The sequence below is a fragment of the Bombus impatiens genome, unplaced genomic scaffold (assembly GCF_000188095.3).
Source record: "Bombus impatiens unplaced genomic scaffold, BIMP_2.2 scf_0225, whole genome shotgun sequence".
NCBI lineage: Eukaryota > Metazoa > Arthropoda > Insecta > Hymenoptera > Apidae > Bombus > Bombus impatiens.
The window spans coordinates 1,827,319-1,840,088 of NT_176644.1; the positions used below are offsets into that span (position 1 = coordinate 1,827,319).

Below are 12,770 nucleotides of genomic sequence, written 5' to 3' on the forward strand. Positions count from 1 at the left end.
CCGGCAAACACACGTGCGCGATCCTCGCGTCAGCTTTGTTTGCCCGTACCCGTTTCAATGACCAACCGACTCGATGCTAACGGGATCCGCATCAACCTTTTTTTTTATGCTTCACCCTCGCGCCTCATGAATATCGGCTCGTCCTCCCCGTTGGCGTTTCACGGCAAACCGTCTCATTCGCTTTCTAGCTTGGACGTAGCAGAACAATTACCTAGCGGAAAGTGGCGCGTATCGTTTCTATCGACTCGCTCTCCTTCGTTTCTTTCGAATGTCAAGAACGTTCTACGTCCGTAGAACGCAAGGAGCCACGATTAGCTTAAAAGGACCGTTCGTTTCACAGTTACGTACTACGTACTTGGTTGCTGGCGAAGAAACGGTAAAGAGTTGGCGCCAGGTTCTAGCTTAGCCTTCGGAGCGTCAACGAACATCAATCACAAGACTCGTCCTTGCGTAACGTTTTCTCGGGTGTCGATGTAATTCGTGTCAAGCTTAATTACGGAGATGTCGAACACAATTGACCGGAAGACTGTTCTTAACGCGGGATCAGCTTTATGATAGATAAACGTGCACAGCTCGTTTCCTCCCCAGTGTTCTAGCGGCGAATCTTGGAGAAGGGTGTCGAGAAAAGTCTCGAAACTTCACTGGAAAGTGATAAATAACGTGGATGCGGGGTAAAATCGTCTGGAACGGAGGGCTTTCGAAAGGGCACACGCCATTACCTCCGATGTGTTCGCAGGACGACAACCGCGACGACTACGTCGAGAAGACCGAGGACGACGACGACGACAACGACGACGAGGACGACGACGACGACGTTTCATCGACGAACGTGTTTCGGTGATACGGTGAACCCTGATATCGGAGGGAGGCGAAGAGAGGGATGGAAGATAAAGAGAGGCGGGTTGAAAGGGAGAAAGAAACGAGGGATGGAGGTTTACCCTTCGGTCGAAAATGAAAATCGTATTGTTGAACTCCCTTATGAGGGAAAAACCCGGCATTATGTTCGCGTTAGCGAGCGCTGCCAGCGCTAAAGACAGCGGTCAGCGCTCTTTCACGACGGTCATCAATGCGCGTCATCAATAATCGTGCCTTGACAGCTTTCTCGACCTAAACGTTGGGATCTCATCGTGGATTTGGATCCTTTCGATCGTCGATTCCCGGGAACGTTCGGCCGTGCCGTAGTCGCTGGAGAATTGGGCACAAAAGACCGATTATTTAGGGGGGGGGGAGGAGAGGAAGGAAGGGAGCAAGGGAAGAAGCAAGGGTCAAACAATATCGAAGGATGATGCGCGAAATTCTGCGTGTCCTTCTTTCTCCGATAACCCGTCGATCGAAGATAAAAACAATGAAATACGGGGCGGAAAGTTTGGCAGAAACAGCTTGATGATCGCAGTTGGGCGAATGGATTCAAAGTCGGTAAAACCGTAGTTCATCGAAGAACTCGAACGAAAGCATACGGAAGAAAGGAAAGACAACTTGATTCTCCCGACCAACTCGCTTGTTTTCGCCGCTTCGAGGCCGGCATTCCCTCGGGTAGTTTCTTCCGTTTCACCAGAAACTTTGACAATTTATGCGTCTTTTTCACACGAACTCGCGTGTCTTCTATCGATAGGCCGGCTGTTGGAAGATTCCGACTCGTAGCTCCTAGGTTTCTTCGTTCCGTGCTCCGTCGTAAAAATATGTCGGAACGAACGTTTAAACGAGCGTGCAGCCACTGAAAATTGTAAGAAAAGCACCTGGCGCGTGCTGCGTGCGGGACCCTTGCACGTGTCGAAAGATATTAAGTCGACGGGGGAGGATATGAGGCGTGATGACACTGCGAGGAGCCGAAGGAGAAGGTCGGAGGCAAGGACGCGCGATGTGGTGCACGATGCGCCGCGTACACGTCATCGATCTTCATCCATCAGCCACGCCTTCGGTTTTTCCCAACGGAAGATTCCTTTGCGGTTTTTCCAGTCCAGCGGCAGATGTATCGCGAACGACGCACGAGCTTTTCGGCTCCGCTTCGTGTAAACTTGGACTGGCCGATTCATCATCGCGATACTTGCTCGCGATGAACATGGGTTCACGCGTGATCGACTCGTCGATTCGTCTCCGAATCACTTCAGTCCCCTTCTGTTTCCGTTTCGGAGGGAGAAGGAACGAGAGACTTCGTTCTCGATCATAGGAACCGCAAATCACTGCCCCGACGGCTTGACCAAACGTGACGAACGAGCGACGATGATTTTGCTCGGAATCGAATGGACGACCGATGTAAATCGCTAATGGATCCCCCCTTGTTCCCAAATACGATACAGAGTTTGTTTCTCCAAATACATACACGCCGAGTCGTTTTGTCGGTGGTTCGGCATAGAGGAAAGCCTTCTCGGCGAGCAGAATGCAGATGCAACTCTCCCTCCTTTCTTTCGACGACGACCAAACAAGGCGATCGTTCGTTAGACGGTGGCCGTCTTTTGTCGGGAGAAGAAATTGATGAGTATTCGACGCATTAAAAATCCGCGAATCCTGGAATTCTGCAAGAACCGCAGGAAAACTGGAGCCGAAGGTTCGTGCGAGCCACTGCATCAAAAACATCCCTCGCGTTCTCCGAGATCGATTTAAAAGACAACGTTTGCGCGTATCCCTGGGTATACTCGCCGTCTCGTTAATTTCCAGGGGCAATAAAAACGGGCAACGGTACATGGATGAGAAGCGTGTGGGACAAACCCGCCCACGGTCCATCCCTCGTCAACGGGCGAAGGGACAAAAAGAGATATTCGGTTAAACGGCCGATAAAGAGAATGGCAAGGAGAAAGAAGAGGGAAGGAATCGGGAATAAATGCTTTTTGGTATCGGTGGCGTTGTTTGTCTTTGGTATTTCTGTTGGAGGGGGGCGTGCAGGCGAAAAGGGCGCGAGAGCATGTCGATCGTCGATGGCTGCAAGTCGTGCACGGCAGTCACTCGGTGGCATTGTGTTCGGCACGTGCCGTCAGCAGAGAAAACGAGCCTGGCCGTCGGTCGAGGCGTAGCCGAGCCTAGTCACCGAGAAAGCGGTCCTTGGCTCGGTCACAATGCTCGATTCCTCTCCTCGTCGGATGTATATATATATATAGATATAGATATATATATATATATATATATGGACGGAATTAATTGATATCGCGTGCTCCGGCATCGAGCAAGGGTTGCGTAAGCACCGTGGAAAAAAGCAACCTCCCTTTCTCCGTTTCTTTCTCTGATCGTCGAAGCCGTCGGCTACGAAAAGTTTTCAAACGCTTCGCCTATTCTTTACGCTTCGGTGAACACTGGTTCCGATCGTCTAAACGGGCCTCGTGTCCTCGTTATTTCGAAGACGCACCTGCGCGTATCTTCACGAATAATTAGGACGCGCGACAATGGAGAATCTGTTTTGGTCGTCATCGTCGTGGAGCAAGACACAGTCGAAAGAAGCAGGGACTTTGGAAGCGGCTGCGACGCCGAGGCAGAACGTTGCCAACTCGCAGACCCAAGTTATTAGAAAAATAATCAAAGTTTCCCGAAGCAGGACGTTGAGTGGGTCGCAGAGAAACATTTCACGGACCAGGCTCGTTTACGTCAGGGCGACGGTGTCTCTCATTACGTTTGACGATTATGCGTTAATTTGCACCTAGCGATACTTCAAACGATTTTTATTCATTGCGCGTCCAGGATGAGTTTCGCTCTTCTAACTGGAAGTCGTCTGTCGTTTCTGGTAGCTGGTCCGTAGACGTAGGCGGCGAGATTCTTGGAGTTTTATATTTTTCAAGTCCTTCCAGCCGGGAATCGAGGGATCCTTGTCAAAGGACTCTGGATATGATAATCCCGGCGCCAAGCTGAATGCGTAATGAAGTTTCTCCGGCGACAAGAAGTGGACTCGGCTTCTGATTAGCTTTGCCTTTACGCGTCCCTCGGCCTAAAGGTCGCTCGCTTCGCTGGAAATTTTTCAGTAAATTTCGCGGATAGCCTTCCGCCAACGACACCGAAAAAGGAACTCTCCGGGCTATTCGGGATCGTGATTCTTCCCTTTCTCACGGTCGCGTAATTGAATCTAGCGTGATCGGTTCGTAGCGCCGGAGAGGAGCCACAACCTCGTGTGTAAGCGAATCAGGTGACACGAAAAAATATCCCCTGGAATCGGTGAAATCGGGCCGATAATCTTGCCCATTAGACTCGAGGCGTAAAAACCCAACAGATTGGAAACCGCATTCGGTTAGACGGCAACCTTTTATCCGGCGGACAGAGAATCCTCTCTTTCCTTTTTGCATTAACGCGTTCCCCGAAGCAGCAGCGCGGCCCTATTAACTAATGCCAGCACCCCTGTTGAACGCAATGCCATACGTGCACCGGCAAACCAGCGAACCAGCTAACCAGTCGACCATCCAGTCAGTCAGGCAGGGTGCGGAGGACCACGCTGGTAGGACATGCCTGCTACGACGGGACAGTTTAAGCCCTGATATATCGCTCGCCGACACTCCCAACTTCTGTCGCCGTTTCTGTAGCGCTTTTTTGTCACGGCAAGCCACGGCTGACCATATGTCCACGGAAACCGAGATCCCCATCGAGTATCTGCGTCTGTGCCACGCGCTCCCCGCCGATCTTTCGTCTCTTTCACCTTCCAGTCCCCTAAAATTTGATCGTCGCACCAACGAGTTTGTCGATCGGGATACATTTCGATCGATCGATCGGTGCTTCCGAGTCACGAGTTTTTAAATGCCAGACGTTCGGAAAGAAACTGGCGTATCGCGAACGATCCTTTTATCGAGAGTCGCCGCTGGATTTCTTTTCTAGGGAATACACGTGACGAATTCGTCGTATTATATATGCAGCTTCGATCGAAAGTCAGGCGAAAACACACGCTGTACGGAACGTGTTAAGCGAGCTTAGATAACCCGTGGACCAACAGGCGGATCCCCACTTTGCACGTAACAAATGATGCCACATGTTCGAATCTTGACTCGATCTTCGTCTCTCCCGCGGCTTCTCTGTTCTCGTCACCTTTCCTCTCGGTGGACGGGCAACCCGCGGGGCATGCAACATTCGGCCTGGTATCCAGGGATATGGGGTCCTACGTTCGTGTAATTTGTACGGTTAAACGCACGTGCAAAAAGCGGACGAGAGATAGACGGAGCGAGGGCGAGCACGAAGACAATTTACACGGGGGCTAACTGCCGCACTGGGAGCATTTACCAGAGGCACGAATCGAATCGATCCTACTTAGCTGTTAATGGAACCTTATGCCAGTTGCCAGTGAAAAGTTGCAGGCAAATGGCGTCTAGCGGCAAGTGTATTGCGAGTGAATCGCGCAAAAGTATTGTACACCGAGCGATCGTCTCGTGTATGGCGAGTCGACCAAAGTGGACAACGAAAAAGAAAAGAGAAAAGAAAAAGAAAAAGAAAGGAAAGGAGAAAAAGAGAAAAAAGAGATGGTGGAGCGCGCACGAGAAAGAAAATTCCTTCGAAAAAGAGACCGTAACTGATGTCGACGGATGAGCAGCATTGAGGAGGACAAACGCGCGTATGTTCTCGCTAGTATTCCCCTCCCGAATCCTCTTCCTGGTCTTTTCACGTGATTGTCGACGGTCGTCCGAGTGCCACCGAGCTGCAGGTAAGTGGCCGTCATCGCGCCTCGGTTAAAAAGGCTAACCGATTGCCGTCTCTTTATCAACCACTTTACGAACGTTTGAAAAACTGCCTGGGTGTCGGTGAGGTCTCGTTCTCCGCAACCTTCAACCTGTGCCGCTCATTGTGATTAATTCTGACATATGTTCGCGTCGCTTGTAGAGACCGACGATCCTATTCAGATGTTCGTCGGGCGTAGCCCGCAGAGAATTCGAGACTTGCACGCCACTTAGGAGAGCGACAGAGGAACGCCGGATAAGCTTTTCGTCGAGGTTCGTCGTTTCTTCGAGATGGTCGTTCGATCAACACGCGTATCGTACCCTTTTACGTTCGACATTCGTCTCTATTTAACACGGTTCTTGGTTTATACGTTCGTTCGCTCACCGGCGGATACCACGTCACGAACCTAGGTTTTTACTTATTCATCCGTTACGTTGTTATTATTCGAACGAAAGGGGCGACGAGTGGCCCTTCCACGAAAATCGATCGATAAACGGATGTCGATCATTTTTTTTGCAAGCCAGGCAGACCGAACGTAATCGGATGCGTACAAGAATCAATCAGACTCGGCGTCTCTTGGAACGTAACTCTGTTACTGGCAAAACGATCGTTCGAGCATCTTTCCCTTACCTTTGCGATCATCGTCGACGATCCTTGTCCTCGGCGACTCGCGAGTTGCTGCCTCTCCTCGTCCGTCCTCTGTAACAAACAGAAAAGGAACGGTTTCGCGTAAAATTTTTTAAAAGGAATGGCGACGAAGGAGACGGAGCGTTTAGTCAGCGAATGAAACGTACGGTAGTCGCCGGTAGACGGTGGACGGTAAACACTGGTGGCCTAGATTGTCCGCGTTCCATTTATTAAACGAGAAGTTGTCGTTCTCGATCGCGATGACAATGTGCCGAAGAATTTCGTGTCGTCGAAAGGCGCGGTCGTTCTAAATAACTTATTGGCAATCGCGGAGCCCCGTGACGCAATGGCCGCGTTCAAACGGCAAACAAATAATTCCATTATATTTATCAGATAATGAAAAGGCACCGATAAAACCGCAATAGCGTGTAACTGGCGAATGAAACGGAGGAAAAGAGAGAGAGAGAGAGAGAGAGAGCGAGAGTTTCTAGGATAAAGAAGGTAACATGTCGTGCTCCGTCTCTTTCCCCCTGTCATTAATACCAGGCGACTGTTACATATGGATGAGAAAGCTGGGTTAGGCCAGGACAGCGATGCTACAGAACGAGACGAAAGCGAAACGGGATGTAGGGAAGCGAAACTCATCGACTAAAAGCATCCACGAAAGACCAAAGTCGTTTCGCTCTCGTCTCGAATCTTCGCCCTCTTGCACGAGTCCACGAACACCGACAAGAGAAGAGGAGTCCTCTCTACGCCGAAAGAGAAGAGACTTCGATAAGGTCGCCCGGGGATAAAACGAGTCCCCTCGACGTTTACCTACGATTTAAATTGTCTGCCAGCTCCAACCTCGATTTCACGGAATCTTTGCGTTACACTGGATTCCTTTTTCCTCGCTCGCGTGTAGCTTTTTCCGTGCAGCTCGTTTTTGCTTTTCATCGGCGATGACTCGACGAAAAGTCGCGCATCGAAGCGTCGACTCGTTGGAACGAGGTCAAGTTATTTTCGCTCGACAAACGCGATGGTCCCGCCTCTTTTCGTAACGAATGGCTCTGTTCTTTCCGCGAATTTGCAAAGACCTACACAACACGCCGAACGTTTATCGCCTCGCGAGCAAATTTATCCTGACTCACACAGGCTCGTGACTTCTTTTCTCCGATCTGTTCCGTTAGCGAGAACGATAAATCTGAACTTGCCCCCGTATATCTTCCGGTCAAGGGGAGTAAACGCAATATAGGTAATGTTCTGGCCGGCTACTTAACAAATTGCTACAAATTGCGGCGAGCGTTTAGCCGTCGGATCCGTTTGAATCTGCGGTCGCCTATATCCCTATCGCCTCTTGCGGTTGCCTTGCTCTCGGGGGTTCTATGCTCTTTCTCTCTCTCCGCTTTCGCCGACACCGTGGTGACCACATGGTGCTCCCATATGTCCGCGCCATCACCCTAATGTCCGACCGCGGACCGTATCGGAGCTGGCTCAAAGACGGAATTATCACCAACGAAATGAAAAGGATGCGACAGGTTTGCCGTAGGTTCGCGTGTCCCTCGGACCCGTCCGACCGACGTTTATTCGAACGATAAACTGTTTACCGATTAAGTTTGCACGGACGTTCGTATAAATCCCGGTGAAATTCCTGGAATTGAAGGAAAGGACGAAAGGGTGGAGAGGCGCCTGTGCAAAATGGTTCGTAGGATACGTTAGCGGAAGATTTTGTCGTAAGAGACGTGGCTCGGTGTTGCGGACAAGTCATTAATCAATGGTTTCGGAGCGGAGAACGAGGTGCCCTCTAATGGCACTTTAAAGGCGATACCCTGGAGCCAATCAGTGATCGCGTGCCGCGCACGGATCGTCTGGGTTAATTTCACGGGTATTTAACGCGGTTTCGCTTAACAATGATTCAATCAAGCCGGATTTATTTGGCCGGGATTCGCCGGTTGTCGGCACGAGGCGATCATTAGGGCTTCTCGTCGGAAACGCCTCCAAGCCTTTTGCCGAAATAAACGCGGCCGTTCGATATAGTCGTGCGACGTTGCTCGTTAACGGGTCTCTGTCACATTCAGCACGACAAACGCTTTTCTCCGTTTCGATCCAAGTTAAATCCCCTTCGGATCGAACGTTATTCCGGCCTTTGTTACGCCGAAAGAGCAAAGAAATAACTTGCATGTGGTCGTTGCGTCGAGCGGATTCCGTGCTACGACCAGACCGATCGCGATTTTATGCCGCGGATCGCGCATCCCGCATAGGAAAGGAAGGATAAATTGTCAGGACGATTAGAACGATGCGTCAAGTTCGTCCGGCGTAAATATCGGTGAACACGGCCTCCTGTCCAGGGAAGGGGACGGGATCGGCAATTCGACGGCCGTGCGAAATGTTGTCAGCCAATTTTCTTGCCCAGTGCCTCTGAATGCCGCAGATTTCCATCTAGGTCCGTCCTCGGTGGCGCCGGTGTATACCGTTGCTGGGTAAATACACCCTTTTCCATCCCCTCGAGCGGACGAACGTCGTCGTCGTCGTCGCCCTCCTCCTCCTCTCGCTCCTCTTCCATCGTCCACCTCGATCCACCCCCGTAGCCGCACGAACCACAACTGTGATTATAATTCGTAGTCCCTGCTGACAGAACCAACCACCATCGCCAACCCCGCTTCTCCTCCGTAGCTACGTTCCTCGTCCCCATCTACGTTGGTATCTACGTTAGTGGACGGGGATCGGACGCTGTGTAAAGGATTATGCACGCGGATTTAACTGATGAATCACATTGTCGTCTTGATTCGCGGTGGCGTTAATTTTCGGTACCGCGTCGCCAACCGTTTCGACCTGCAACGACACGCGCGTCTCGCTTCGCCGAGAGTGTTGCGAGCACGGGAAACTCGTTCTTCGGACGTCGTCCAGTCGCCGAAATAGATCGGATCGGGAACATCGTCGGTTTCGTCGTGATCGATCGTGTTCTTAATAATTGTTGTATCGTGTAATGCAAGGCGGTATGTCGGAAGGACGTATTCGTAAACGAGCACGTGTAACGTGGATCTTTTTATCTCGGTACTTGAAGGAAAAAAGAAGTGGAATCTAACGAGAACGAGAGAATCGAGCACGGATAGAGCGGCGATAAATCAGCGTACGACAAATTATCGGCAGCGATTAATCGGTAAACCTTGGACGCTTATTTGGAGAACTTGTTCGGTTTAATGCGCCATAATGAGTATTGGAGATTACGGCAACTGAATTCAGCGACAGGCAGCAATAATTTATCACCGATGCTTCTTTAGGATACGCGTCGTAGCAAGTTGGAGACGCGGCAACCCCTCGGCGTGTTGCTTCTCGTCGAGCAAACAATTTCCATTCGTTTGGAAAGGTTTCTAATCCGCCAACATCGGGTCCATGGGTAAAGCCAGAATTAACCACTTCCCATTTCGACCTACCGCGATCACGGGGCTTATTAATTTTGCCAATAATGCCGACGAGAGGGTGCCTCCTTCGCACAGATGGCGTATCACGAGTCAATATACTTTTCCGCCACGAAACCGCCCCTCGGAACACGTGACGGCCTCCGAATTTTCGCTACGCTAATCATCTCTTTGACCTATGCTTCCCGCATATGGTTCCGCAACGAGTTACTCTTTCCTCTCTCCTATCATCGATGTACGATATTTCTGCTAAACGAGATTCGCCGTGGCATCTTGGCCGAACAGGGCTTGGCCAGGAAAAAGGTTACACGCGTCGATATCCGGTTTTTCGAGATTTATCGCGATCGTTTGAAATATATATTTCACGCGCGGATCGAGTACCCTCGTTGTCACCGTTTCTATCGACTAAAGTGTATCTTTGCGAGCAAAGACACAGGGCCTAGAAGAAAGACGACGACGACGACGACGACAACGACGACGGTGATGACGATGACGTAGTAGAGCGCAGAGAAAGAAGACGCTGAAGCGAAGAAGAAGAAAAGAAGTTGAAGGAAGATAGAAAGGGGAGGAGGGAGAACCGATGGTTCTGCCAGAGTCAGGACACGATCACGGAGCATGGACCGACAGAGAATGGAGAATAAAGTAAGCCAATGTGGTGTGTGTGTGTGTGTGTGTGTGTGTGTTGTGTGCGCACGAGAGAAAGAGAAGGAGAGAGAGTGAGAGAGTGAGAGAGAGAGAGAGAGAGAGAGACAAACAGAGTGCACGTAGCGGTCGAAACGAGACGGACATAAAGGAGACGAGAAAAGGATCGAGAGAGAGAGAAAAGCGGGGACGAAGGTGTGTGGTGGAGAGAAGCGAAGAGGAGGAACGAGAAATCGAGAGAGACAGGGCCAGAGAGAAAGACGAGGAGAGAGAAAGGAGAGGACAACCCCCTCTTCTTCGCGGGTTGACTCGAACGCCGGCGATATCTCGACCAATCAAATCACGCCGCGGGCTCCGCCTTTTATCATTATTTTACTTGTTTTCCCTTTACTTCACCCTCATTGGATGACATTCTCTGGGCCATTTCGCGGTGCAAAAAAGTTACCCGCGCCCAACCGAGGACTCCATGCTTCCTCCGACGTCCTTCGGTACCCTTCTGGTACCCACCTTGGTTCACGGACCACCTCCACGGAGATTCCTTTGCCAGAGGAGATGGCCAGAGTCCTCCTTTTGCCGGGCAAATCGTTTTCCACGGATTTCCATCGCGCGGATTTCGACCTCTTCGTTGCGTCACTTTACGAAACGCGATTGATTGCAAGCCCCGCGTAAACCGGTCGTGCCGTTTCCAACCACTCCGACTCTATCTTTTAATCTCTCAAGGTGATTGATAAACATGGATTCGTCCGGATCGGATAGAAGTCACTCTCGACTTTTTCCGCGCGTCTCACGGTAGAGCGGTTGCAAAACGTATCGCACGAAACGATTCGCGTCGATCCTTCGTGTCACCGTACGAAAGCAGCCGATAGATAGCCCAACTTCTACGATCTTCCTGGCGATTTTCGTTCTTCTCTGCCGTTTTTTTTCCCCTTTTTGTTCTTTTTTCGCGTCGATACGCGAAATCGTGGGAACGAACGATCGGTCGGAACACAAGAGCGTTCGATGTCGAAAACGTGCTCGATTCATCGACTTCGTGATCCCAACGAGAGCGAATCAACGATGAAAGCGTCCGCGGGAGTAGCCACAGATAAATTCGTACCTATCGATTCGTCTAGCGCATCGAGGCCGTGATTGACGAGGTTCTCTCGTCAAGGATTATGCGGTTCGTTGGTTGGAACGAACGGCTTTGGGGCATGAGTGCGTAGACAAATATACAGGTATAGCCAGCCATACAGTACGCCAATGGACACTTTCCAAACCACGAAACCTCAAAAACCGCCGAGGGCCACGCGTCTGCAAAATTATCGCTCTCCAAATGAGGATACGCTGTGATCGCGCGTCCGATCGATAACTTTGATTTCAGAAATAAAACTTGTCCACCCGACAGATAATTTTGCCTGTTTCAGCGTATCCATGCCAGCGGTTCGAGCTCGTGTCCCCTCGTTCCGATAATTGATACTCTCGGACGATTCTCGCGCGTACTTTCCAACTCGTCATACGCTTCCACGCTATAATTTGCATTGTTAAGGCGCGCGTGCAACGATTCGGCCCCACGAAGTCCAGGACAATTAAGTAGGCTCGTCAGAAGCGGGATGCACGGGGTTTCGGAGCGTACGGTGACGATCGAGCGTGCCTCGCATTTGCACCAACGACGCTTACGACCGTTGCACAGAAACGATAACGCTATGGCGTTGGCCACGGTGACGAGTTGCTCCGGCGAACCTGTAATTCACCGAGAATAAATTCTTCAGCAGGGTGGAACGGGATACGATTCGTGGCCCACGAAGGAAAGAAAGAAAGAAAAGAAAGAAAAAACAACGCTTGGTCGCACCTACGTACGTTTGATCTGGCATTGCTCTGCACCGCATTGTATGTATATCGGCTGGTGTAAACTACGGCGCGGAAGAAGCGGAGCAGGAGATCGAGGAAAAGGATCGGCGAACCTACGTTCCTGGAGGGAGGGAGGGAGGGAGGGAGGGAGAGGGAGAAACACACGGAGGTAGCTGAAAAAACAATGTCGCCGGAGGAGGGCAACTAAAAGGGACGAGGTTAGAAATGGAATAGCGTATGGCCTAGAACGCGGCGGAAACAAGGAGACGTACTGTTACGATCGCTATAGCGATCCGTAGGGGGAAGCTCGAGGAAACCGATAGGACAGGAGTGGTACGGAGGCTTTGAGCTTTCTGGTTTTTGCAGGCCGATGGAGGAGTAAATTTGAAATTTGCTCGGTAGTCGACTTGCCGATATGGAGAGGCAAAGCGTACGAACCGGATAACGATTTGTTCGAAAAGCAATATAGCGGGCTATCACCGAGCTCGAGGAGGATGAGACGAAGGAAAGCGAGAAGGATGAGGTGGATGGAGGAGGGTGGGAGGGTCGTGTGGGGCGCCCTTTTCCTGAAATTTGCATGAGGTATTAAAGCGCGGTGGCTGCGTTCACCAGTGGAGTTCCTGTTTGCCGACACCGAATGCCGAGGATCAAAGGACCTCT

At 50.9% G+C, this 12,770-nt stretch overlaps 1 pseudogene; it reads right to left on the reverse strand.

Annotated features, from left to right (window-relative positions):
- Positions 1 to 12,770, reverse strand: part of LOC100746727 — a 56,448-nt pseudogene that overhangs the window by 13,307 nt on the left and 30,371 nt on the right.